Source organism: Anastrepha obliqua, chromosome 5 (genome assembly GCF_027943255.1).
Source record: "Anastrepha obliqua isolate idAnaObli1 chromosome 5, idAnaObli1_1.0, whole genome shotgun sequence".
Lineage (NCBI taxonomy): Eukaryota > Metazoa > Arthropoda > Insecta > Diptera > Tephritidae > Anastrepha > Anastrepha obliqua.
Window position 1 is genome coordinate 106,028,356 of NC_072896.1, and position 24,507 is coordinate 106,052,862.

General features: G+C 37.0%; 1 protein-coding gene across 2 annotated transcripts in view; it reads left to right on the forward strand.

Moving 5' to 3' along the window:
• Nucleotides 1–24,507, forward strand: part of LOC129247053 (ATP-binding cassette sub-family G member 1) — a 107,670-nt gene that overhangs the window by 16,778 nt on the left and 66,385 nt on the right. The gene's annotated exons all lie outside the window — the stretch shown is intronic.

Genomic DNA, 24,507 nt, shown 5'->3' on the forward strand with positions numbered 1-24,507 from the left:
ATAATTAGCGTGATCGACTATTTGAAAATAATTTTTTTAATGATTGCAAATTTTTTATTAAAGTTTAAAGTTCAAAGTGAAAAGAAAAACCCTTTTCCATTTTCATTTTTATCTGTATTGTTGTGCACTGTGGGAATTGAATATCGCTGACCGTTCGAAACACAGTGGCCTAGAGAAATATTTGTACTGCGAGAAATTGTAAAGATTTTGTTTTAAATTTGATATAAGGAGTGTGGCATTAAGACCATCTATTCTAAAATATGCAATAAATAGTGCAAATATGATAGTGTCTTGTAGATATTTTAGGCAAAATTTCTGAAAATATTTTGGTAGGATGCCAACACGTGCGGCTCTTTCTAAAGTGCCTTATTTTAAGTGATTTATTTTAATAAAAAAATAATGAATAATCTGATTTTTGTGGCGCACGTTCTGATGTTATCCCGTTGATGGAGAGTCCGATGGTTTTTTGCTCTTTCCGAATGATGATTGTTAGATCCGTTTTAGCGGCATCAGTGCATCCGGAGTTCATCTATAAAGAGAATAGAGTTTTATTTATAGAATGAGATGGAATTTTAAACTACTACTGATATACTTACATATGGGCATTTTCACGGTAACGGACGCGAGATTTGTACGTTTTTAAGTGCGTCCAAAACAATGAAGACAAAGTAAAAGTTTATATATATTGATATTGTTTTAAAGGGCTGACGGAGTGCTAGATTTTAATATATACGGGAAAGATCTTTTACAAATAAGTACGTAGTTATAAGCAATTATAAAGTGATACGGACGCGACAAAAAATAGAAGTTTTTTTGAGGCGCATTCAGAAATATACAAAATTCAGCAAATTAAGGATTTTTATATATATACAATATATATGTTAATAAATGCGAACAGATGACTGTTATTCGTAGGTTTATGAAATATGATAATTTTCTCTTCGTTTTTTTTAATTGAGCATAGAAGAAATACGGACGCGACATAGCGGACGCGACAAAATTTTCCATGAGCTAGAAAATAGAATTTTTTTCATTATAACACTTCAATTTTGTTGAAAATAAAAACTCAAGTAGTATTACAGTAAAAACGACTTAAAAAATTAAGAAGAAAGTTATTAGTTTTTAGGATGGTCTATTTTAATTATTTTCTTTAATGAATAGGCCGTCCGAGCAACTTCAATACATTTACTGTCGAAATATGAAAACCAATGCATACTTTTAACTCCTTTGATATTTGGAACATTTTGCCATAACTCTGACAGTTGATTAGAAAAACTATCAATTTGTGTTCCAGAGATATACAAAATTTTAACTCCATCAATGTTTTTCTTAGCACATTCATAGAAGCATAAGGCATCACCGAGAATGATATTTCTTGCTTTAATGATTTGCCAGACTTTTCGTTTAACTACGGCACCTATTCCGTCTACAGCACCTTTGCCATGTGAAGTGGCGAAAAAATTCCACTCTAAGATTCCGCAATGAATTTCAGCTGCAAGTCTTGGAATACTAGAAAGAATAAATTTATTTTTGAATAGGGAAGTGCTTCCATCAGAGAAAATATAAATTCTGGTAACTCCTTTGTTCTGGTTTTGTAAGATATTGATAATTTTGGAAATAAAGCAGTAAACGTCGAATTTACTGTGAGTCAATCTATCACTGATAACAGCATAGGACCCAAGCAACGCACGTAAACACTGTTACTTGGTTATAACTAAAGTGGGCACCTTGAATTTCGTTTTGGCATGTCAAGTGATAATTTTCAGCAAAATCAACTTGCATAACAATTTCATTAGCTGCTAAATTTTTCTTTTTAATTTCAAAGTAATTTTGTTGGTGACATTTAATAAAACAATGCATTTTAAAAGCTGGAAATAGAATCTCTACATCATGAATTAAGTCGCTTAAAGGGCCAATAGTGTAGTGTAAAGTTATGCGATCGTCTTCTTTTCTCCACTGTTTTCATTTGATTTGCGTATCGCATTGATTAATAAACTGTATTGGAACTAGATCGTCTTTAATATCGCGTACACAGCTGTAACAAGTATTAACCAAGCACTTTTCATTCATAACGTCGCAGCAAACTGATGTAAGAAATAAATCAGCTTTGGCAGGAATCAGGGGTATAATCTTTGCACAGCCTTCTAGTATAAAAATAAAATTTGCATGGTACTTACAGATACACATATTGTGTCGTAAATTATTGATTAACTGAATGTAAGTTGGTTTAGAACGAATAAAAATAGTTTTGCAGACTTTTTCCTCGGTATATTCGGCTTTGAAGAGTTGATATGCTTCTGTTAAGGACAGAAGCATAAAACGTTTTGAGACTACTTTCCCATTGATTAGCATTGTATCCTTTCTCCCAGGAGCTTGAACACTGATTCCATCTTGCAAAAAGATTTTTCAATTAATTTTTCACGCATCAGGCTTTTTGATGACTTGGCAGTATTTTCATCCATCGTTTCTGTTGGCCTAAGATATTTATTGCATAAAGATTTGAGAATAGCTATTTTTCTGTTCAGGTTTTTAGGTAACGCACGCTCAACTTTTTTATTGCTTTTTCCATCGTTTGCTTATGGTAACGGACGCGACGAATTTCAAACACCAATAAATTTTATTAATCGTTTTTGTCGAGAGTCAATGGCTACTTTTCTTAAGTGAAATAAGTTATTTGCTTAAAGTCTGAAAGCAATTTATACTTCAACACTTTTTGCACTAATGAGAACAATAAATGCTATTTTTCGGTAACGGACGCGACATACGAATATAAGCAGAAGTAATAAAAAAAAACTACCGTTATTCGATCTCCACTAAGTTTCTCTGCTTGTTAAACATTATGTAACTATCAGTAGAAGATTTTTAAATTATAAAAACATCATAGTATTGCTTTGTATAAGGGAACATTACATGGAAAAAAGTTGGTATATTTGGTCAAGAGAGTTAGATTTTTGTAAATTTTGTATATTCTTTGTATATTTCGGCTCAAAATTAAAAGAAAAGAAAAATTCTTTTATATTTATAAAGCAAACACATTTGAGATTTATTATTCATCAACAAAAAGTTTTCAGGAACAGTTTGAGTTTTGCACTCGTGGTTGACCTTTTTGTGAAAATGCCCATATGTAGCTCAAGACAGCTTTGAAGTCAAGAATATTTCATAGAATTTTAGTCACAAAACAAATTTTGCATTTCAAGCCATTTAAAAATTAGCAGATGTAGGAAATTCAAACTCCGTCACAAACTTGTAAGGTCGCGAAATTCTTCTGGTCTCGCGTGTATCGGGAACGTTCAAGGATCTTTTGAGGTTGACAAAATTTCAGCTTTCGAACTTCGTAGGTGTTGTCACAGGACATTGACTGCCAGGTATGCATGCTGTAAGACTTGGAATCACCTCGAGTCCTTTTTGCATTGGCTTTGTGGAGGATGAGGTGGAATCATCTCAGCACCTCCTTCTTAGCTGTTCTGCTCTTGTGGGGCTAAGATTTAGGCATCTGCTATAGCAGGTCCTGATACTAAAAATCTGATGAATTTCATTAGTAGCCTACAGCGGTTAAAACAACCGCAACTCAGAAATTGTTCGTAATCGACATATACTCAACTATACTCAACCCCCCACCCCTCATCCTCTCTCTCTCCAACCTTCCTATTGGTCTTCCTCCACTTTACTTCCTTCGCAAAGGTATCACAAATAATGACTGATTTCTTCGTCTACTCTTTGAGCGACCATTTTTAACCTAATCTAGGAAACTCAATACTAATTGTACACCAGAACCTTAACTCTCCATTATCGTCAGTGTTTTATACTTTTTGGTTTCACTAAAGTATCTATGATACATTGGTTTTCCCGCATTTAAAAAAATCGTTTGGGGAATTTAGTTTTGGATTAACGTGATTAGTAGCGTAAAAAGGAATTAGCCGACTGTTTTAGTAATAAGGCTAGCCGGCTTTCATATGTACATAATAGGTTGTTCAATAAATTTTGCGGTTCGATAAGAAAAATCAATACATCAATCACTTCTTCCAACCAGATTCCAATTTGTGAATTCCATCACTGAAGTAAGAATCTGGAAGGGCTGCAAAATACGCTTCCATGTACGCATGTATTTTTTTAGGTCTGGAGATGGTCTACAGATGGAAGTAGCTAGGAGCCGAATTTGGTGTATGCGGTTGATGCTGCAACAATTCGAACTTCAATTCATGGATTTTTGCCATTACTAAAATGCTCTTGTGACACGCCGCTTTGACCTGATGAAAACAAAATTTTTTTTCTACGACTTTTTTCTTTCAGCTGGTCTAAAAAGTTACAATCATATTCAGAACTTATTGTTTTACCAGTTGGCAAGTAGTCCACAAACAAATTTCCTTTCGCATCTCAAAAAACTAATGCTAACATCTTATTGGCCGATTTCTGGACACGAACTCGTTTCGGCGCCGGAGAACCAGGTTCACACCACTCCTTAGCCTCTTGATTTGAATTAGGATAATGGTGATAGACCCAAGTCATATGCATAGCGATGAATCGACGCAGATAATCCGCTTTAGCCTTTCGAAAAAGCTCTCAATGCTACAGTCAAAATAGTGCTTACACTGCCCAATGAGATGGCTAGGGCTTCTACAAAATTTCTTTCAGTCACTCGACGATTATCCAATGCGATATCCTATATTTATTTTTTATTTTGCTGTTGTTGTTGCTGTTTTTGGACAACCTTAACGTCGATAGTCTTCAAAGATTGTACGACTACGTTTAAATTCAACAACCCATCTCTCTTATGCACTAATTGATGGCAAAAGTCCTTATACACTTTCAACATTCGTTCATAAATTTGGCGGACATTACTGTTTAATAGGAGAACTACACTTCCCCTAAAAGCCAGCGACTGTCAGCTAATCAACGTGAATCTTTCTCTTTCGAATGCAGTATCTTTAAATTCTGTAAACGGTATAAGCATGAGTATAGCCACAACAGCCCTTGCTCATGTTAAGAGTTGTGTGTTTTTGTACCGACAGAAATATGTTAAGCCTAACAATAAAGCGAGGCCACGCATCGGTTTATTTCGTATTGTCTGTCGACAGATTTCTAGGCAAGTACAGTTTCCCAGTTTTAGGCCATTCGCTCTATCGTTTTCTAAGGTGAATTTTGAAAGTCGAAGTACGCGAAAGAGGAATAGACAGACGTCCTAAAGGAGTTGTGTACTGTTTCGAATAATGGAAGATTTTCATGGAGCGTTGTAGCGAAAGAGAGGAAGAGTATGAGCGTTTTCCAAAACGCCTATTGCCTTGTGTTCGAACAAAGTGTCATGTTCCTAAACGCAACCCTGAAATCTTTAACGATGTATCGTGTTCCTAAAAGTAGCGTTGATGTTCTCGATACGCAACAAAAAGCAACCAAGGCATCACATACATACGTTTTGGAAAACGCCCTATATTGAATGTGATAAGCAAGTGAAAAGCTTTCTGGCATTAGTCACGTTATTTAGCACTCACACTTCGTACATACATATACTCGTTTATAATTAGCATGGATTTAGTTGAAAAGCAATGCTTTTTTCTATATATTAATTTTCACCTAATTATCTCAGTTAAAAAATATGTACTTGTAATCTTTCGAGAAACAAACAAAAAATGCGTTGTCTCTGTTTTTGTAACTGAAACCTATCTGGCATTTTTCATTTTGGAGCTGGCTTGCCCATAATTAGTAGACAAATCGCCTTATGTATTCCTCTCACGTCGTCCGCCACAGTGCACCTGTACCTCGGTTTATATGCAATCAACTTTTAGTGTTTTTCTTTTAGCCATTCAATTTAGCTCCCCGTCTCAGTTGCAACAGTCATTTTATGCCGTCGCAATTCGTCGCGCTTCAGTTCGCGTTTTTATTGAGTTTGTGTGTAGGTGTGTGTGTGTTTATGTGCCGGGTTTTGTTTACATTCACATTTTGGTTTATGTTGTGCGCCGAGCAACTTTTTCATTTGTTTATTTCTGTATTGCAATTTTATTTAATTTTTTGTTTTTACCTTTTATTTATTTCTGTGCGCATGTAGTGGTTGAGCAACAAGTTCAAGGAAATTACAACATAACACACGCGCGATTACGCTACGTACTATTTGGTTGGTTCGATTACTATTTGAGATACTTACTTATAAATAAATATTTGGCTGTCGAATATTAGAAATTATCTTTGAAAGTTCTGACTTTTTCATTCCCAATAATAGAGTAACCCATTATGTTATACACTTGGAAGGTAGTGGAATTCTGGATAATGGGAAATTTTCCAATAATGTCCATTGCATTTAAGACCAAGAGAGAGGATATAAAGGATAGGGAGAGACAGCTCTGCAAGCTTCCCAGTTTTTTTTTTAGTCTTGGCAGTTTGTCAAGTAAAAGAAAAAGTATTTTGCCCCTTCTTAGTATTATCCGACCATCTAAGTCTTGATGAAAGCCGAACAGCCAAGAATGATAGAAAGAAGATTGCGCCCATCAGAGCGTACGTGACGTCACGTTTGCTGAGTTGTGCAGTATTGCCAACCATTTGCTCTTCGCAATAAATTTAGTGCTTTTTTATACCCAAAATGCAAACATTTTTAAGTTTCGTGTTTGTTTCTTTTTTTTAATTTAAGGCTACCGAAACTTTAAGTTAAAAAACAAACTATATTATTAAACAAAAAAGGTTAAAAAAGGTCACTCTGAGAAGATTTTAGTGCTAATGAAAATTTTTTTACTCTTATAAAATTTGATAATTTGAAAGTGCGAATTTAATTTTTGGCTCCATTTAAGGTTATGCAAAAATATTAAATACCCCTCTCTCAACTCTTCTTAAGATTGAAAACCTTTTTACACAATTTAAAAAGCCTTTGAATTTATTGAATGCGAATTAAAACCATAAAGGTGTAATCGTTTCTTCCGGCCATCAATCCTTAGTGGGACATAGGGCATCAAGAGATGTATTCATTGTAAAAATAAACAAGAAAATACCAGAAAATACTAAAGAAACCATACTGACATTTTTACAAAAAGAGTACCTTATCTAGTTACATAACTTCAAATATAGCAAAAAAGTCGTTCCCTTAATAAAAGAGTCTCGCTTAACAAAAAAACCTCATAAATTAAATTGTACATAAGCATAACACATTTATTTAAAAAAACGCACATTTTAAAGACAATTTGTCACGCATACAAAGTTCTTTAAGTGATAAAAATTTGTTGGGTTATTTTCTTTGAATGGGCATTTTAGTGCGTTTTTATATCCAAAACTAGGTAACACTGCAGTAGTGAGAGAGAGATTAAAATCCCCACGTTGCTCTTGTTGTTGAAGTGGTTGAGTATTTCCACTGAAATAGTCCTCATTAGCGACTAGCGTCATTTTACTACCACTGTTCTCGTGTGATGTCTTTTTTTGTTTATTTGTATATTTTTTATTTTTTTTTCGTTTGAGTCAGATCCATTTCGTGAGATCCAAGTACAACAGCAAACTTTTTATCTCTATGTCTGAGATTTCATTAATTTCCTCTATGTAAGGCTTACCGAAAGAGCGAATTCTTGCTCTAACTAGACCTGGACATTCGTATTAATAGTGGAAAAGACTTTCTTCCACCCGCTCCGCCTGACAGCTTCTGCAGATGGGATGGAGAGGAAAATTAAGTCTGGCTGCACGTTCCTCTACCTTCTAGTGACCTGTAAGGGATGCAGTGAATTGTGAACTGTTTGGGCGAAAGCATCGTAACAGGTAATTTGTCCTCTGACTGCCTTATGACGGCCATGTTTTTTTTTGTTGTAGTGCATGTAGTTAATTGCCTCCTCCTTCTATCGACTAAAGCAGAGTAGTGCGAAACAATGAACGTTTTTATTGTGCTGAATAGGGTAGTAACCGCCACCGCAGCGGTTATGTCTAGTGCGGAATATCTTTTGGCTAGTTAATCTGCTATCTTATTACTCTATATTTCCCTCTGACCGGAAACCCATATCAGAGTGATTTGAAGGCAATGACAAAGCAATTCTAGTTCCTCTCTACGCTGTAAAATTAGTTTGGATGAAATGGAATCTGAGTCTCAGGTCTTGATAGCTGCTTAACTGCCTGAAAAGATGGCTACTCGTACACTAATTCCTCTGTAGTGTTTTAGTGATTTGCATACTTCTATCATTGCTAACAGTTCTGCTTGGAACACGTTGGCATAGTCAAAAAATTTAATTGGTTTGGATAAGTTGAGCGCCTAATAGAAGCCAGTTCCCACACCACAGTTTATCTTAGAACCGTCAGTGTGGATTTCAATATCGAATCTATCAATCACCTTCCCTTTCCTCCATTCGGCTCTTGGTGGAAAATGAAGTCTGGTTTGTTTTTGAGCAGTGAGGATTCCCCTAGGAGGATCTCTGAAATGACTGACGAAAAAAGGGGCGAAGTGTAGTGCAGAGGAGGCGATGACCTGCCGTCTAGGACATTCAAATGTTAAAAACCTATGCGTAAGCATTGCGAAATCATTCGTTTGTATCACTAAGCGGCAGCAAGATGACTTCGTAAAATGTTATTGTAAATTTTCATGCACGTAAATACGATACAAAATTATTTAAGTATGTATATTATGACACATGTATGCCTGCATGTTAGACTTTCAGATGTGACTCTTCACAACTACGATGAGTTTTAGAACAGACTTGCAATTATTAACCAAAATAGACTTTTAATGATGATTGTTGAATTTGAATTTAAATTTAATTAATATCTGTTTGTTCATCTTGATACGTTCGCAAGAGGAAAGGCTATCAAGTCTATTTGATCAGAAATTTTCAGTCCATTTTTTGTTTGTTTTTTGTAATAAAAATTTATGTATAAATATATGTATATGGACTCTAGATTGGACAAAAAAAATGTATCTAAAAATGAAGGCTTTATACAAAATAAAAGGAAAAGGAAATAATAATACAGAAATATAAGTATAATCTGTTCTTTTCGAAGGTAGCTTAATTAATAATATAATTGCAAAAATGAGCTAAGAAACTCTTAGTGAGAGTCACAATGTGAATTGTTGTTGCAACAAAGAGAAATATATTGGTTTAGTTAATGTCATTAAGAAAAGTTCAGTTAGTAGGGGCGCAAATTCTAGACATAGAGGGGGCGTTTGATAATGCCACTTTTGATAGTATTTGTAACTCTGCTAGTAGGCACGGCGTAGACCGGGTGCTAGTAAATTGGATTCGTTCGATGCTGGCCCAAAGAATCGTTTCGGTGCGAGCAGAGGAAGATCTGCTGGTGTCATCTGGGGTTAATAGAGGCTACCCCCAAGGCGGTGTGCTGCCTCCATTGCTCTGGTGCATGGTAATCGATCCTCTACTCACCACCTTAAACGATTCGGGAGTCTACGCACAAGCATATGCGGACGATGTTGCTTGTTTGGTAACAGGCCCTTCGCTTATGAACATCTGCAGGAAAGTGCAGAAAACTCTGGATCGGATTGACACTTGGTACTGTGCGAATGGGCTATCGGCAAATCCCGCCAAGACTGGTATTGTCCTCTTTACCAGAAAGAGGAAGCTTGATAGACTCGTTCTGCCTAAGCTAAAAGGAGTCACAATCCACCTATCCAAGGAAATTAAATATCTTGGAGTAATCCTCGATAGTAAGCTCCTATGGAAATCACACGTTGAAACAAAGACATCCAAAGCACTGACAGCTTTCTGGCAGTGCAAAGGTGTCTTTGGGAAAACGTGGGGTCTCTCTCCTAGCAAGGTCCTATGGATCTACACGGCTATGATAAGACCCATTATCACCTATGCATCAGTGGTCTGGATGAGTAGACTCTCTGTAGTGGGAGTCAGGAGGACCTTATCCAGACTACAACGCACTGTGGGCATCTGTTGGACCGGAGCTTTTTCGACTACTTCAGGCCCAGCACTAGATGCTCGGATTGGTTTACCACCACTTGATGCTTTCATCCAAGGAGAGGCCTTGAAGGCCATCTGCAGACTGAAACACAGTGGGAACTGGTACGGCCCTTGTCCGGCATTGGAACACAGAGAAGGCATGGACATCGATCCAACGATTCTCTCCATGCCCCTTGACTCCATGCCATCAAGAGTCGTACTTGAAAAGAGATACAGTATAGTGCTACCAGAGGCTCAGTTGTGGGGAGACTCAGAAAATGAGCCCGGTAAACACTGTTTTCGCATTTTTACGGATGGCTCCAGGACCGAGCATGGCTCTGGCTCTGGGGTCTACGTGGAAACCAGCGGGACAAAACTGCACTTTGGTCTTGGAATGCATGCATCTGTGTTTCAAGCGGAGGTGTATACAGTTCAAGAAGCGATGAACTTTGTTGTGGAAAAACGAGATGGAGAGGCAGATCTATATGTGTCTGCAGCGACAGCCAAGCTGCGTTTATGGCCTTAGACAGCCCTCCAACCACATCAGGGGTAGTGAAGTCCTGTAAATCCAGACTGAACTATGTCGGTAGACATAATAGCCTGATGCTAACTTGGGTCCCGGGACACGTGGGTATCGCGGGTAACGAGACCTCTGACTCCTTAGCTAAGATGAGCTCTGAGGCCAACTTCTTTGGCCCAGAGCCCGCTTTGCCACTCCCCTCTGCGGCCATCACGGCCACAGTTAGCAAATGGGTAACTACCACCCACAAGCGAGCTTGGCAGGCTGAGAGAGGCTGCAGATGGACACAACTGATGTTACCTGTCATGTCCGATCGACTGTCGCAAACCCTTCTGTCATTAGGCAGAGGGGAGTATAGACGGCTGGTTGGACTGATGACGGGCCACTTTCTGTGGGCAAAGCACATGGAAAGGTTGGGCATCTCAGACAGTGTACTCTGCCCAGCTTGTGAAGAGGAGGATGAGACGGCGGACCACTTCCTGTGTGTCTGCCCCGCCTTTGCTCGAATCAGGTTTGAGGTCTTTGGCACTGATGTGTTAAGAAGCGACCATCTTGGCTCCTTGGCACCACAAGATCTACTAAGATTTCTTCGGAGATCGGGTAGATTTAAAGAAAATTAAAAGGGAATCCAAGTGTAGTACAATGGACTCAATTAATGTCTGAGTGCTGCACTTGCTAGTTGTCCCGACAAAAAAAAAAAAAAAAAAAAAGGGGCGCAATCTAAGACACGGCAATAAGAGATGTGAAAATATAATAAGTAGGAGAGTTAAGGAGAGAATGAGTAAGGAAGTGTGTGTTGTTGCTAGTGGGAGCATGGGTATGTGACCATATATACAAGTCCGTATTTTATTGATTATTATTTATTTTACAGACTTAGGTATAAAAAATAAATTAATGCTGAATGGTAATAAAATGTAATGAAGAGCTACCCAATATTCGAAAATTATTGCACCACCTTTTATTAAAGTGTGTAAGGCTTCAATAAAGTGAACAAATTTACACTAGCACTGTTTGTTGTGTGGAACAAATTTTGTTTGCCTTGAGCTTTGTTTTCAGTTTTTGCTCTGTGAATGTACTTATTGTTACTCTTTTCTTTACACGTGCACTAATTTTGAAATTTTTCTATTATGATTGAATGGTTTCAAAGTCGACATTGCATGTAACCGCTTAGTTGTGTGAGTCACTGCATATAATTAGAAATATAGGAATTAACGTTATCTAATTATATACAATGTACATAAGTATTTAAATTCGCTTTCAAATCAGGAATAATTGGTAGCCTGTGCTATAAGTAGTCGTAATTGAAGCGGCTTAGCACGCGAAAATCAGCCCTTGATTCGATTCGCTGCTATCATCATTTTATACCTATAAATTGTATGTATGTATGTATTGAAATGAGTTACGTAGGAATTTTTTATATAAGTATAAAAATACATATGAGCATTTCCATTATGCCAAACGGGACGATCGTACGCATTCAAACTGAAAAAAGAAAGAAAATCGTTATCTAAAACGTTTTTTATTTTGACAAAAGGCTTAACTTAGAACTCTTAATTAATTAGTTCTCCAATTGGTGCTAAAGTTGAGTTTTAGAAATTTTTCGACTTCAAGATCTCGATTTTCGATTACAAAAAACCAAGGCCATAAAAGGTTTTCGCGGTCAATAATTCAAACGCCGCTATCAGCTAAACTGATGCAATATTTCAATGTGCTTATTTTAAGGAAAGTTATGCATAGATGGCTTTAAAATAAGGAGTTTATACTTCTTTTAATAAAATTTTAATTACTATCGCACAGGACATGTCGCACGTGACATTTTTTGCTCGTATACAAGCTTAGTAAAATGTTTTTGAACCAACTGGGAGGCGGATGAGCTGGCCAGACACAGGACAAGTGAGGTGACTAACCCGCGAAGGAAGAGGATTGGTCCCCTTGAACACCTGCGATCAGCTCCGGGAAAGATGAGCTTCACGCCAACTCAGCGAGTGCTGGGCAAGTAATACATAAACTTGTAAGGTCGGGAAATCCTTCTGGATACGCGTGGATTGGGGGCACTCGAGCAAGCATTTGAGGTTGACAAAATCTCAGCTCTCGAACTTCGTGGGTTTTCTCTCAGGACACTATGCGCGAGGTATGTGTGCTGTAAGACTTGGAATTACCTCGAGTCCTTTTTGCGTTGGAGGCATGGAAGATGAGGTGGACTCATCTCAGCATCGTCTTCTTAGCTGTCCTGCTCTCGTGGTGCTAAGATTTAGGCAACTTGGCTCTTACTTTTTCGCTACGCCTGCTGATATTGTAGGCCTTGACATTAAAAATCTGATGAGCTTTATCAGCAGCATTAAGCGTTTGCCACAACGTTTGGCACAGTCATCGTTCATAATTCACACACACTAAACCCAACCTCCTATCCACCCCATCCCCACCTCTCTCCGCCCTCTCCTTTCGTCTTATGGGTCTTCCTCCACCTTACTTCCTTCACAATGTTATCACAAAGGACGAATTCGATTCCTTCGTTCAAGTGTGGGCAACCATTTTAACCTAACCTAACCTAACTGAAGTATTCAGAGTATTTACACGCATCATTGGATGTTTGGCCGAGCTCTCCCTTCTATATGTGGTGTGTGTCTTGATATTTTCCAACAGTTTTACTCCGCCTCCGACCTGCAGAAATAAAATCGGAGATTTGCCATTGTCAGCTTAGAAAAAAAAGTTTCTTATCAATTGACGTTTCGTGCCCGTGTTTCGATCCTGTGCACTTCCGAAAGATAGTCACACACTAATCCATGCGTATACGTCGGGCGCCGTATATCAAATAAAAGCATGTAAATGTGTACGCATGTGTGAGTTTTTGTCTTACTACCACTCCGTAGGTTCTTGGTTCGACACTAAGAATTTAAAATATAAAAAAAAAAATTTCCGCGCATATGTATACCTGCCAAGAGAAATATATAATATATAATTGGCGCGTACACCCTTTTTTGGTGTTTGGCCGAGCTCCTCCTCGTATTTGTGGTGTGCGTCTTGATGTTGTTCCACAAATGGAGGGACCTACAGTTTAAAGCGACTCCGAACGGCAGATATTTTTATGAGGAGCTTTTTCATGGCAGAAATACACTCGGAGGTTTGCCGTTGCCTGCTGAGGGGCGACCGCTATTAGAAAAATGTTTTTCTTAATTTTGGTGTTTTCACCGAGATTCGAACCGACGTTCTCTCTTGTGAATTCCGAATGGTAGTCGCGCACCAACCCATTCGGCTACGGCGGAGAGAAAGCTTCCCATAAAAATCATCTGGCTTTGAGTAGCGGATTAGGAGACCGGAAGGGTCACTTCATTTATGAAATCAAATCAAGACACTTACCACAGATTAGAGCAGAAACTCGGCGAAACACGTAGTAAAGGGTGTACGCGCCAATTACACTCACATACATATGCGTTTCCGATACAAAAACAAACACGTTGCTGCTAAGTGAGCTCACACTATTTTCAACAGTTTTATTGCGATGTAATTTTACACACTTCATCTTTAATATATAAGTAAATATATATATGTAGGTATGTATGTGAATATATATAAATTAATATCTGTCAACGAGAGCAGAGTAACAGGAGCCAGGAGAGGAGCGTTATAGGTACACACTTAGAAATAAATGAAAAACATCTGAAGACATGAAAGCAGTGAAAGAGGAGAAGAAAAGAGAAATATTGGAAGTGGCGCCCCTCTTTCACAAGTTTTATTCCGATTTTGATGAAATTTTGCACATTTAAAGTATAAAATAAAAGAAAAGAAAAATATTTGAAAAGATGCAAGTGAGGAAGGTGAAATTTCATCATCCAGATTCGGTTTTGAATAACTGTTTTACTAAAAGAAAAATGATTTTGAGAGATGGACATCTTTATTTTGACCTTTACGCACTGCATCTCTCGGCTGTTTGTATACAACAGCTGTTTAGTTCACAAATGTCGAGTATTGGTGACATACAACACCATTTGCAAAAATTAAAAATTTTGTAAAAGGACATCTATACATAGATAAGAGTGTATTAAAAGCGGGTTGGGAGAGAGGAGGTCTTCTCAGACTAACTGCTGTGCAATTTTCTTGAAATGTACACACTTGGCCTTCGATATAAACTAAATGCATTGCCTACTCCACATCGCTTTTAAAAGTTTTGTTTCGCCGTGACCACAATTTGCACACTCCATATAAATTTAATAGATGTAGTTTTTATAGGCATCTGTTCTTGAGAAAATATTGAGGAATTCTGATTTTTCTATTGTAGTATTTGCAAGCACTAATTTAATTACGTGGTCGATATCAACAAGTGGACGACGAACACAGGTTATAAATATAACAAATACGCTGACTTGCAATAATATCGGCGCAACTTTTTCTATATTGCACGTATGTATGTATATAATAACTTTTACAATAATTACCCATGATATTATACAATACAAAAAAGATAAGCGCCCTTTGTTAATATAATAGCATGACTATGGAAAAGTTCTCGACAAACTTGCATACGCACATACATACATAGGTACATATATATGCATGTGCATTTGTTTGCCACGATGAGTGAGAGATATGACATTCGTAGGGCATGTGCATATGCGTACAGTGGGTTACATCTCATTTGATCCAGTACCCGCTGCGATATTTAAATCGTAACTAAACTAAGATAAATCCTGATTTTTTAATACACGTTTTAAAACCTATTATCTATCATCTGATATATTATAATACTTATGGCGTTAGGGATACTCAGAGGCCTGAAAAAGTGATGATTTTCAATAATTTTTGTTTGCTAGTCAATTGCTTAATTTTACAAAAATTAAAACATAGCATTATTTTCGACTTGACTTTAGCAAAATTAAAAAAAAAATAATTATAATTGTAAGGGGGCGTCCATAAATTACGTGAGGTGTTTTTTTTTAATTTTCTGTACCCCCCTCCCCCCCTAGTGAGATGTCGTGAGATTTTATTCAACCCCCTCCCCCATCCCCCAATCTCACGTGAGATTTTTCAAAATGTGGGTTTCTTATGTAAACGCGTTGGATTGTTATTGTAAAAAGAAAAAAATTTGCTTCGTGCTTTTATTTACGACTAGTTAAGACTAGTAATCAATATTGCTGAGAGTTATAAGTGTAATAAAAAGTTAACAATAGAAGACTTAAATCGTAACTACTGCGATTAAAAAAAGAATATCTACTCTAATTCAGTCCATGGAGAATCATGCGCGATTTCAAGAGAAACTATTGGGACCAACATGTCCATATGATTTTCAGTAAAATCATCTGCTCCTTCAACTTCGTTCTGATCTAGCCACCCTAAGCCGTTGACGCTTGCGCACAGTAACTCATTAGCTCGTCTTGTGACAATCCGTGAGGGTCGCACTTTGCGGTACATACGCGCTTGCTTAGCTGGTGCAATGTGAGCTGCTCGCCTGTGCTCTGCAGCTCTTGTGATAGATGCGAAGTAAATACCGCATGTACTGCAGCATATTTTCTCTAAATCATCACGTATACTTGGGCATAGAGATCATAAGGCGTGCTGATAAAGGCATTCAGCGGTTGAACCGGTAGGCGTATTAGAAATGGAGCAACCTGAGTGATGGGGTATGGAGGTGGCAGAAAATGGTCGTGAAGAATCATATGCAGATCACTCCGGCGTGGGCTGCAGCACTTCTGGTCATCGCATTTCACAACCTAAAAAAAAATTAAAAACAATTTCCGTTTGTAACTCTTAATAAAAGTTTGTTGACATTCGCGCTCGTTAAAAAACTAGAAAAAAAAAAATAAAATAGGCACGCATAAAAATTTGGACCAAAATAATAGTATAATTTTTTTTTTTTGTTTCAATCAGAAAAAAAATTGCGAAATACTTGCCGAGACCCCCCCTCTCTCCAACGTAAGATTAGATGAGATTTGACTCGACCCCCTCCCCCCCTTAAACATCTCACGTAATTTATGGACGCCCCCTAAAAGTTATCGCTGTTTGTGTGGAGCCCGTTTCTCCAGAACTCCCTTGCGGTGATCATCAAAGTCCTTGGAGATTCGTCTAAAATCAATCAAGAGAATTTTTTTCATTAATAGATAATCTTGTGCCTGATAGAAGCTTTGTTTGTTTTTCCAAAATTAACAATATGGTGAACTCAGGAAATATTTTTCAGATTTTCGAGAAAAAAACCGACAGTTAATTGTTTAAAAAAAATTGAAATTTTTGGAAAAAAGTCTTTCGATCAGGCACGAGCTTTTTATGTTTTTATAGTTTTGAGAAAAACGCATTTAAAGTTTTGCTATCGATTTATGTAGAGTTATACGAATTATTTAATTACTTACTATTCCTGGGCCATATAATAGCTCTTCAGCCGTAGTAGGTATACTTAAATATACATCAAAACGGATATTCATAACAATAAAATCCGAGAAGTCAGTTGCTTACAGCTGCTGCTAGCTACTTGCTCTCGAACGCTCCGGAGCGCTCGAGCGCCATTTGTTAATTGTTGAATAACTTGACACGTATTTGTTGGATTCACTTCAAATTTTCACACAATATTTTTTAGATATTATACTTTAAGAATATGGAAAAAATCTTCTTTTTTGGAAATTCTGACTACCCCTAACCCTTTATATTCTAAACAGATCTTATACAGTCGCTCACAGCTTATTTGTGTTCTATATTTCATAATATCGCACCCTAAATACAAAAGGGTCACAACTCAAAATTTTCCACACTCGAGCTTGACTTGTTTACAGTAGCACAGAAAACAAACCATGTGACATATCACGTTGAAATTTGCCATGTAAGCTTATAACAGTCCTACCAAAAAACAAAAAAATTATTTTTGCCATATGTCATTCGCGGACCGTTTTATTGATAACTTCTCGTTCATATTTGAGCAGTAGGAACATTTTGAGTTGTGACCCTTTTGTATTTAGGGTGCGATATCTTGCGAAAATGGGAAAATAGAGTATGCAGATATTTTAGTTATTTTCTGTTCTTTCATTTCTGAACATGAAATACAAAAAGTGTCCACTTATTTATTTATTTCATTTCATTGTAATGCAAAAAAAAAGAAACAAAAAAAACATACATAGAATTCACGCCGCAGTTAAAATTAGCAATTATTTATTTCTAATTAAATTTTTATTTTAATTTAATTCTAATAAAATTTTTAGTTACTATATTCTGTATATTCTGCACTAATTTGGTTTTACTTTTTAAGTATCGCCTTTTTAAGATCAGCTTTGGGATGTCACATTTTCTTACAAAGGGTGGTTAAGTTTCAAGGGCCGGTGTTGATTTTGAATAAAATACATTTTTTTTAAGAAATTGTTGTCATTTCTCTTTATTATGACAATACTGGTATAGCTCAATTACGTATGAAACAAAATATCGGCCAAATGGCCGCCGCGGCCTTGGCGGCACACCTCCATCCGATGGTCCAAATTTTCGATCACGCTGAGGCAAAATTGAGGTTCTATGCCGTTAATGTGCCGAATTATCTCATCCTTTAGCTCTTGAATTGTTGCTGGCTTATCGACGTACACCTTTTCTTTCAAATAACCCCAAAGAAAGGAGTCCAACGGTGTGAAATCACATGATCTTGGCGGCCAATTGACATCGCCTCGACGTGAGATTATTTGGCTATCAAATTTTTCGCGCAAAAGAGCCATTGTTTCGTTAGCTGTGTGATAAGTGGCACCGTCCTGTTGAAACCACATATCGTCCACATCCATATATTCCAATTCGGGCCATAAAAAGTTCGTTATCATCTCTCTCTCTATTCACAGTAACTGCCTGACCGGCCTCATTTTGGAAAAAATACGGCACAATGATGCCGCCAGCCCGAAAACCGTACCAAACAGTCACTCTTTGTGGGTGCATTGGTTTTTGGGCAATCACTCTTGGATTATCATTCGCCCAAATGCGGCAATTATGCTTATTGACGAATCCACTGAGATGAAAATGTGCCTCATAACTGAAGATGATTTTCTTCACGAAGTGCGCGATATGCATTTTGATTTGAACGCCCGTTTTCACAATAAGCCTGAATAACTTTAACGCGTTGCTCGATTGTGTACATATCTTTCCATGGTTCAATAGAATTGAAAAATGTCAAATGAAATGCAGAAGAAAACTTGAAGTTTCGGTGTGGTTCACATTCAACAACGGCTCTTGAAATTTAATCACCCTTTATTTGGCTTCCAAAACGGACCACAAATTTTCGATGACATTCAAATCCGTTGTTTGTGCAGGAGTTTCAACAATGTGGGGGCATTGGGGGTAATTAACCAAGTTTGCATTATTTGTGACTTGTGCTCACGGTAGTTATCTAGATAAAAGCGAAAATTATCTTTAATTTGTAATTTTTACGACCATTTTTTTTTACAAAATTTTCTTGAAACATGGATTCATGGAAACATGAATTCTTTTAAAATTATCATAAGAAATAAAGCTTTTTAAATTCTCCATTAATGTATCGATCTCGTGGTGCCTTAATTTTAGTCTTATTATGTCCTAACTTAAACCGTATGTCAGGATGTATTTAATGTCATACTAGTCCTGGAGTTATCGAGTGAGTTTTTGTTCGTAAGCCCACCATTTTCAAAATGAAATGTTTTTTCTACTTTTCGTCCACTTTTACTCAAATATTTCTAGAGCTAGCAACCCAGTGTCTTGCTAAGGCAGTCGATATGTCAAGAGGGAACGAGAAAGCCTTTACTGAGCAAGCCTTTTATTATTTTATTATTATAAGGAGCATCTATGCAAAACTTCGGGCTTTTGGAAGACGGTCATATTTTTTGACGAGTCAAAATTTAACATTTTTTGCTCCGGCGACATGTCTTACGTTTAGCGAAAGATTATTGAAGAAGAATACGGAGCTTAATAAAGAGAACCTTAGAGCTACAAATATTGTAAATTATGGCGTAAGTCGTGCAGTGGCTTGAGGCGGTATGTCTGCAAATGGTGTAGGAAGCTTAGTGTTTATAAAAGGGACAATGGGCAAAACTATGTACTATATCTTGATATTCTTAAAAATAATTTGATTCAAAGTGCCGATAAACTTGGTATAAGGAGAGTCCTGATTCTGCCAAGTTAATGATCCCAAACATAAAACAATCCTTATGCACCTGCCTCCATTTGAGCATCCCGTAGGACTTAGTCTTCAGATATGAAAATTATTGACGCTTTGTAGGCTCTACTGGACAAAAACAAAAAAAAATCAAATCGAAGCTGCAAAATGTCGGCCAAAGAAGAAACGTCCGCCCTTCACTTAAGAATCCAAACTAAAGCTGGTCAATTCATGCCAGGTCGTATGTGAGCTCTTCTTAAGGAAAAAGGCTATCAAAAAAATACTATATTTTTAGCCTTAATACTGATATTTAAAATTAAAAAAAAAAATAAATAAATTACAGTTTATTAAAAATTAAATTAGCAGAATTTTTAATTTTCAATATGTTTGTTAAAAAATAGAAATTTTGTCAAATAAATGAAGTTCCTTATTTATATTAAATTCGTCACTCTTCAAAGAGGTGTTTTATATAATATATACCACTTATTAGCAAAAAAAGCAAGAACCAAGGGTGCTGATTAAAGTTTGCCAACAGAATACCCTGAAAAGCGACATGGAAAGAAGTGGGCAACAACATCTCAAGTTCAGTTCGCTTAACTAAGAAATGCCGGGTCCGTTTTGAACATAAGTTGACTGACATAACCCTGAAACTATTATACTGCTCAATAAAAAAAAAACATAAATAATTGACTAGTCATTGCGGTTTTTTTTTGCATCTGGAATGATCCACCGTGCAATTGTTGCTGTAGCTATGCCATACTTAGTCACTGACATTCGCATTACTTTTCTTAATCATAATTGATTGGACTTGACTTGACTTGCACACAGCGAACCTTCAGCGGACACACCTTTTTCAAGGAAAACGCATAAAAGTTTCTGATGCGCGCACAAAAACGCATGCCTGAGTGCTAATAAATAAATTGTTTTCCTTCATGGTAGCATGAGTATGGCAACCTTGTTTATTTGTAGGTATTTATGTGGTGATATAAAATTCAATTTACCACGGCTTTTATGTTAAAACTATGACTTTATAAGAAGTTTGCTTGTAACTGAAGAGTATTATATTTTTAATGTGTGAAGTATTAAGCAGAAAATGGCTGGTATTAAAGATAGTGCAATCGATAAGAGACTCATTTTATATATATATAATTGGCGCGAACACTCTTTTTGGGTGTTTGGCCGAGCTCCTCCTCCTATTTGTGGCGTGCGTCTTGCTGTTGTTCCGCGAATGGAGGGACCTACAGTTTTTAAGCCGACTCCGAACGGCAGATATTTTTTATGAGGAGCTTTTTCATGGCAGAAATACACTCGGAGGTTTGCCATTGTCTGCCGAGAAAAAAACTTTTGTGTTTACTTAATTTTGATCTTTCACCGAGATTTGAACCGACGTTCTCTCTCTGAATTCCGAATGGTAGTCACGCACCAACCCATTCGGCTATGGCGGCCGCCGTTACTTTGGCGGCGATCCAGAATTTCGAAAAGTTGTCGGCAATTCGAAAAATATTGTTTCTAAATCAAGTGTTTTCATTATTTTAAAACCCTGGAGATGTTTTTAGAAAATCGATAGGAACAGTTTTTTTATGGGTTTTTCACTGCCGAATCGTGTAAAAAAATTGCGTTATATGGAAATTTCTTTAATAACAGAAAAAAGTGTGTTTATTTTTTTTTGAACTGCAAAACTGAATTGGTAGCAAGGCATATTCAACAAAGTTGAAGTGATAATCCAGTCGAAGCCTCTCATATACGACTATCACCTTAATCAAAAAGTTCCCGGAATATATTCAGAAAATTCAAAATACAAGATTATTCCTCAAAAGAGATATCATCGCCTTCAAAGTAATCTCCATTAACTGCAACGCACTTATGCCGGCGTTTGATCCAGCTTTCGAAACATTTCTGGAATTCTATTTTCGGTGCAGCCACCAGAGTCGTCTTCGATTTGTCCATTGTTTTCTTTCGGCTGTTAAAACGGGGAAAACGTGGCTTTTTGACTTGATAAAACAGAAGAAAATCGCAGGGAGCCATGTCATGTGAATGCGACGGCTGTTGTATAGTATATTCGTTTCGTTCTTGGTCAAATATTCCCACAATTTTTTTCTTTTCTGGTGAATTGCCTTCACTTAAACGTCTTATAACGCCCAAATAATAATCCATATTAACTGTCTGACCTTCTGATAAAAATTTGTGGTCTACAATACCGTTGTAATCCATAAAAACCGTGAGCATCGCTTTCTTCTTTGACTCAAAACGACGTGGTTTTTTTAGTATTTGTTCTTTCAGATCTCTCTACTCACTCGCCTGGTGCCTGAGTTGTGTGTCGTAGTCATGAATCCACGTCTCGCCTCAAGTAATGATGCTTTTGATGAAGGTTGGGTTGGATGCAGCCTTAGAAATCATGTCTTTGGCGATATCAACGCGGCCCCATTTTTGTATGAAATTCAGGTCCTTCGGGGCAAATTGTTCAGCAACACGAGGTAAACCCAAATCCTTAACTACAATGTTCTGAACGGATCCAAAGCAATGCTCAAGTCCTCTGCCAGCTCTCTGATGGTTAATTTGCGGTTATTGATTAGCTTTTCTTTCATTTTATTTATGTATGTTTTTATCAGCTTTCGATATCGACGGCCTGTCGCAATGATCGTCGTCCTCGATGGATTATGTTGCATATAAATTAGTAGCTCTGAAAAAAATGATCATATTATAGTTACAATTTTATTATATTAATTAATATAATATTATAATACTAAAGGTACTGCGACCCATCCTTTGGCAATTCAAACGCAGATGGATAGGTGACACATTGAGAAAACCACCAGATAGCCTCACGAGAATGGCACTGGACTGGAACCCGTAAGGGAGCAGAGGCCGCGGTCGACCAAAAAACACTTGGAGAAGGTCAATGCTGCGCGAACTAGCAGATGCCGACATCTCATGGGACGGTGCAAAAGGAACCGTGTACGATGGAAGAGTCTTATCGAGGCCCTATGCTCTCGAGAGGAGTGAACAAGGAAAAAAAACCTTCGCAACCACTTAACCAAACCTTCGGCAAAAATCTAAATTGAAAGACTGTTAATGTTTCGTGAGTTGTGTTAGTTACCGGATAATCAACATATTTGTATTTGATAGTTTAAAATGTATGCGAAGTATGCTCACTCAGCGCTTTAGAATAACGCAAAAGTTTATTGTTCCGGCTCTTGCCACACACAGCCCCCGCTCGTAATTCCCTTTCATTTTAGTATTCAAAACCATTCGCTCGGCTAACTTTTTGAAATTGAAATGAAAAAATTTAAATTACGAATTGTAAAGGGTTAAGTATTGACATTTCAGTCGCAGTTGTCGAAATCACGTCTCCCTTGCTGCGTGTGCCTTAATTGGTAGTTAGTGACCGCTGGAATTAGTCAACCATGAATTTTTATTTTATTTTATTTATTTATTTTTTTGATTTATTTTCCTATTTATTTTTTCAATTTTTTTTTATTTATTTTTATTTTTTTGCCTTTTTTCATTTCCCATTTTGGAATATTTAAATTTAGGAATAAAGAAACTGAATTGCGAAATGGTTAAGTGAGCTGTATAACACATGGGCTGAAAAGTCCCGAGCCTAACACACAGGCGGCACTAGTTTATTGCATTCACCTCTTTTTCAGTTGGTACTAACCTTAAAAAGGCAGCTGTTAAAATTTCAAGATATTCTATCCATTACTGTGTGAGTTATTGTGCTAAGAGAGACGCTACTTTTGTTATTTTCAAAATAATGGATCAAAAAGAATTTCGTGTTTTAATTTTACACTGCTTTTTGGTGAGAAAAAATACCGTTCAAGCGAGGTAATGGCTTGAAAAGTGTTGTGGGAAATCCCCTTCATCAGAAACAATAATAAAACGATGGTTTGCTGACCTCAAACGTGGTCGTACAGACACCGATGATCCGATGTTGCACAACGCAATGGACGTCCAAATGAGGCGGTAACACCAGAAAACATCAAAAAAATCCACAAAATCGTTTTGAATGATCGAAAAGTGAATTTGCTTGAGTTAGCTGACATCGTAGAGATATCGGAAGAACGTGCCTGCTTTATATTGCATGAGTATTTGACTATGAGAAAGCTCTGTTCAAAGTGGGTCAATCAAAGCAATGGCAAAACTGCATTAATTGAAGTTCGATTTGCTTCCACATCCACCGTATTCGCCAGGTTTGACTGTGGATGCTCGCAAACCTAAAAAACTTATCGCTGGTAAGAAATTACGCTCGAATAGAAAGGTTATCGCTGAAACTGAGGCCAATTTTGAGGCAAAAGATAAATCAGTCTACAAAAATGATATTGAAATGTTAGAACGGCACCGGAATGATTGGTTTGTTCTTGATGGAAATTACACTGATGAATAAAGAAAATTAAAAAAAAAAATCGTTTTTAGACCCAGGACTTTTCAGCCCATGTGTTACATATAGGGATCCCGCATACATATTCTCAAAACCATATTTCGCCCATTCGACACCAGCGTTGCCTGAGAGCAATTTTGGATGTTTATAGGCGTTGTTTTGTTTTGGTTTAATGAACCGTCATGGCAAGGGTAGGCGCACGTGCCGTATATGGCATTTATGCATTATATTATTTTTAGGCTACTGCGCACTGCGACACTGTAATTGTTAAAAACTGCAGCGATGTTGGCCGACATTTTTTACAGAATTCAGCAAGAATTCTGATGTTCCTAAATACAATTTTGTTTTAGTAATTATGACAAAAAGCGGTGACTTAAATATTTCTTCAAGCAAATACTGAATTGAATGAATTTCATACCTCCAGTGCCCATATTTGCTGACAAGTAACTTTCCATAGCGCGCAAACAGATAGGCTTGGCGACTTTAAATTTTGTGTAGATGCTTTTAAAACGAATACAAGGAGAAACAATTTTAGGTCAAAGCTTAAGAAATCGGGTCGAAAGGTTTAACTTTTCTTTATTTATTTAATATTAGTAAAAAAAAAATATTAAAGTGGTTATTCTGCTTAAAAAGCTATAGCTACCAAAGATTAGCTGGGATTAACTTTGTAAAAGTGGTT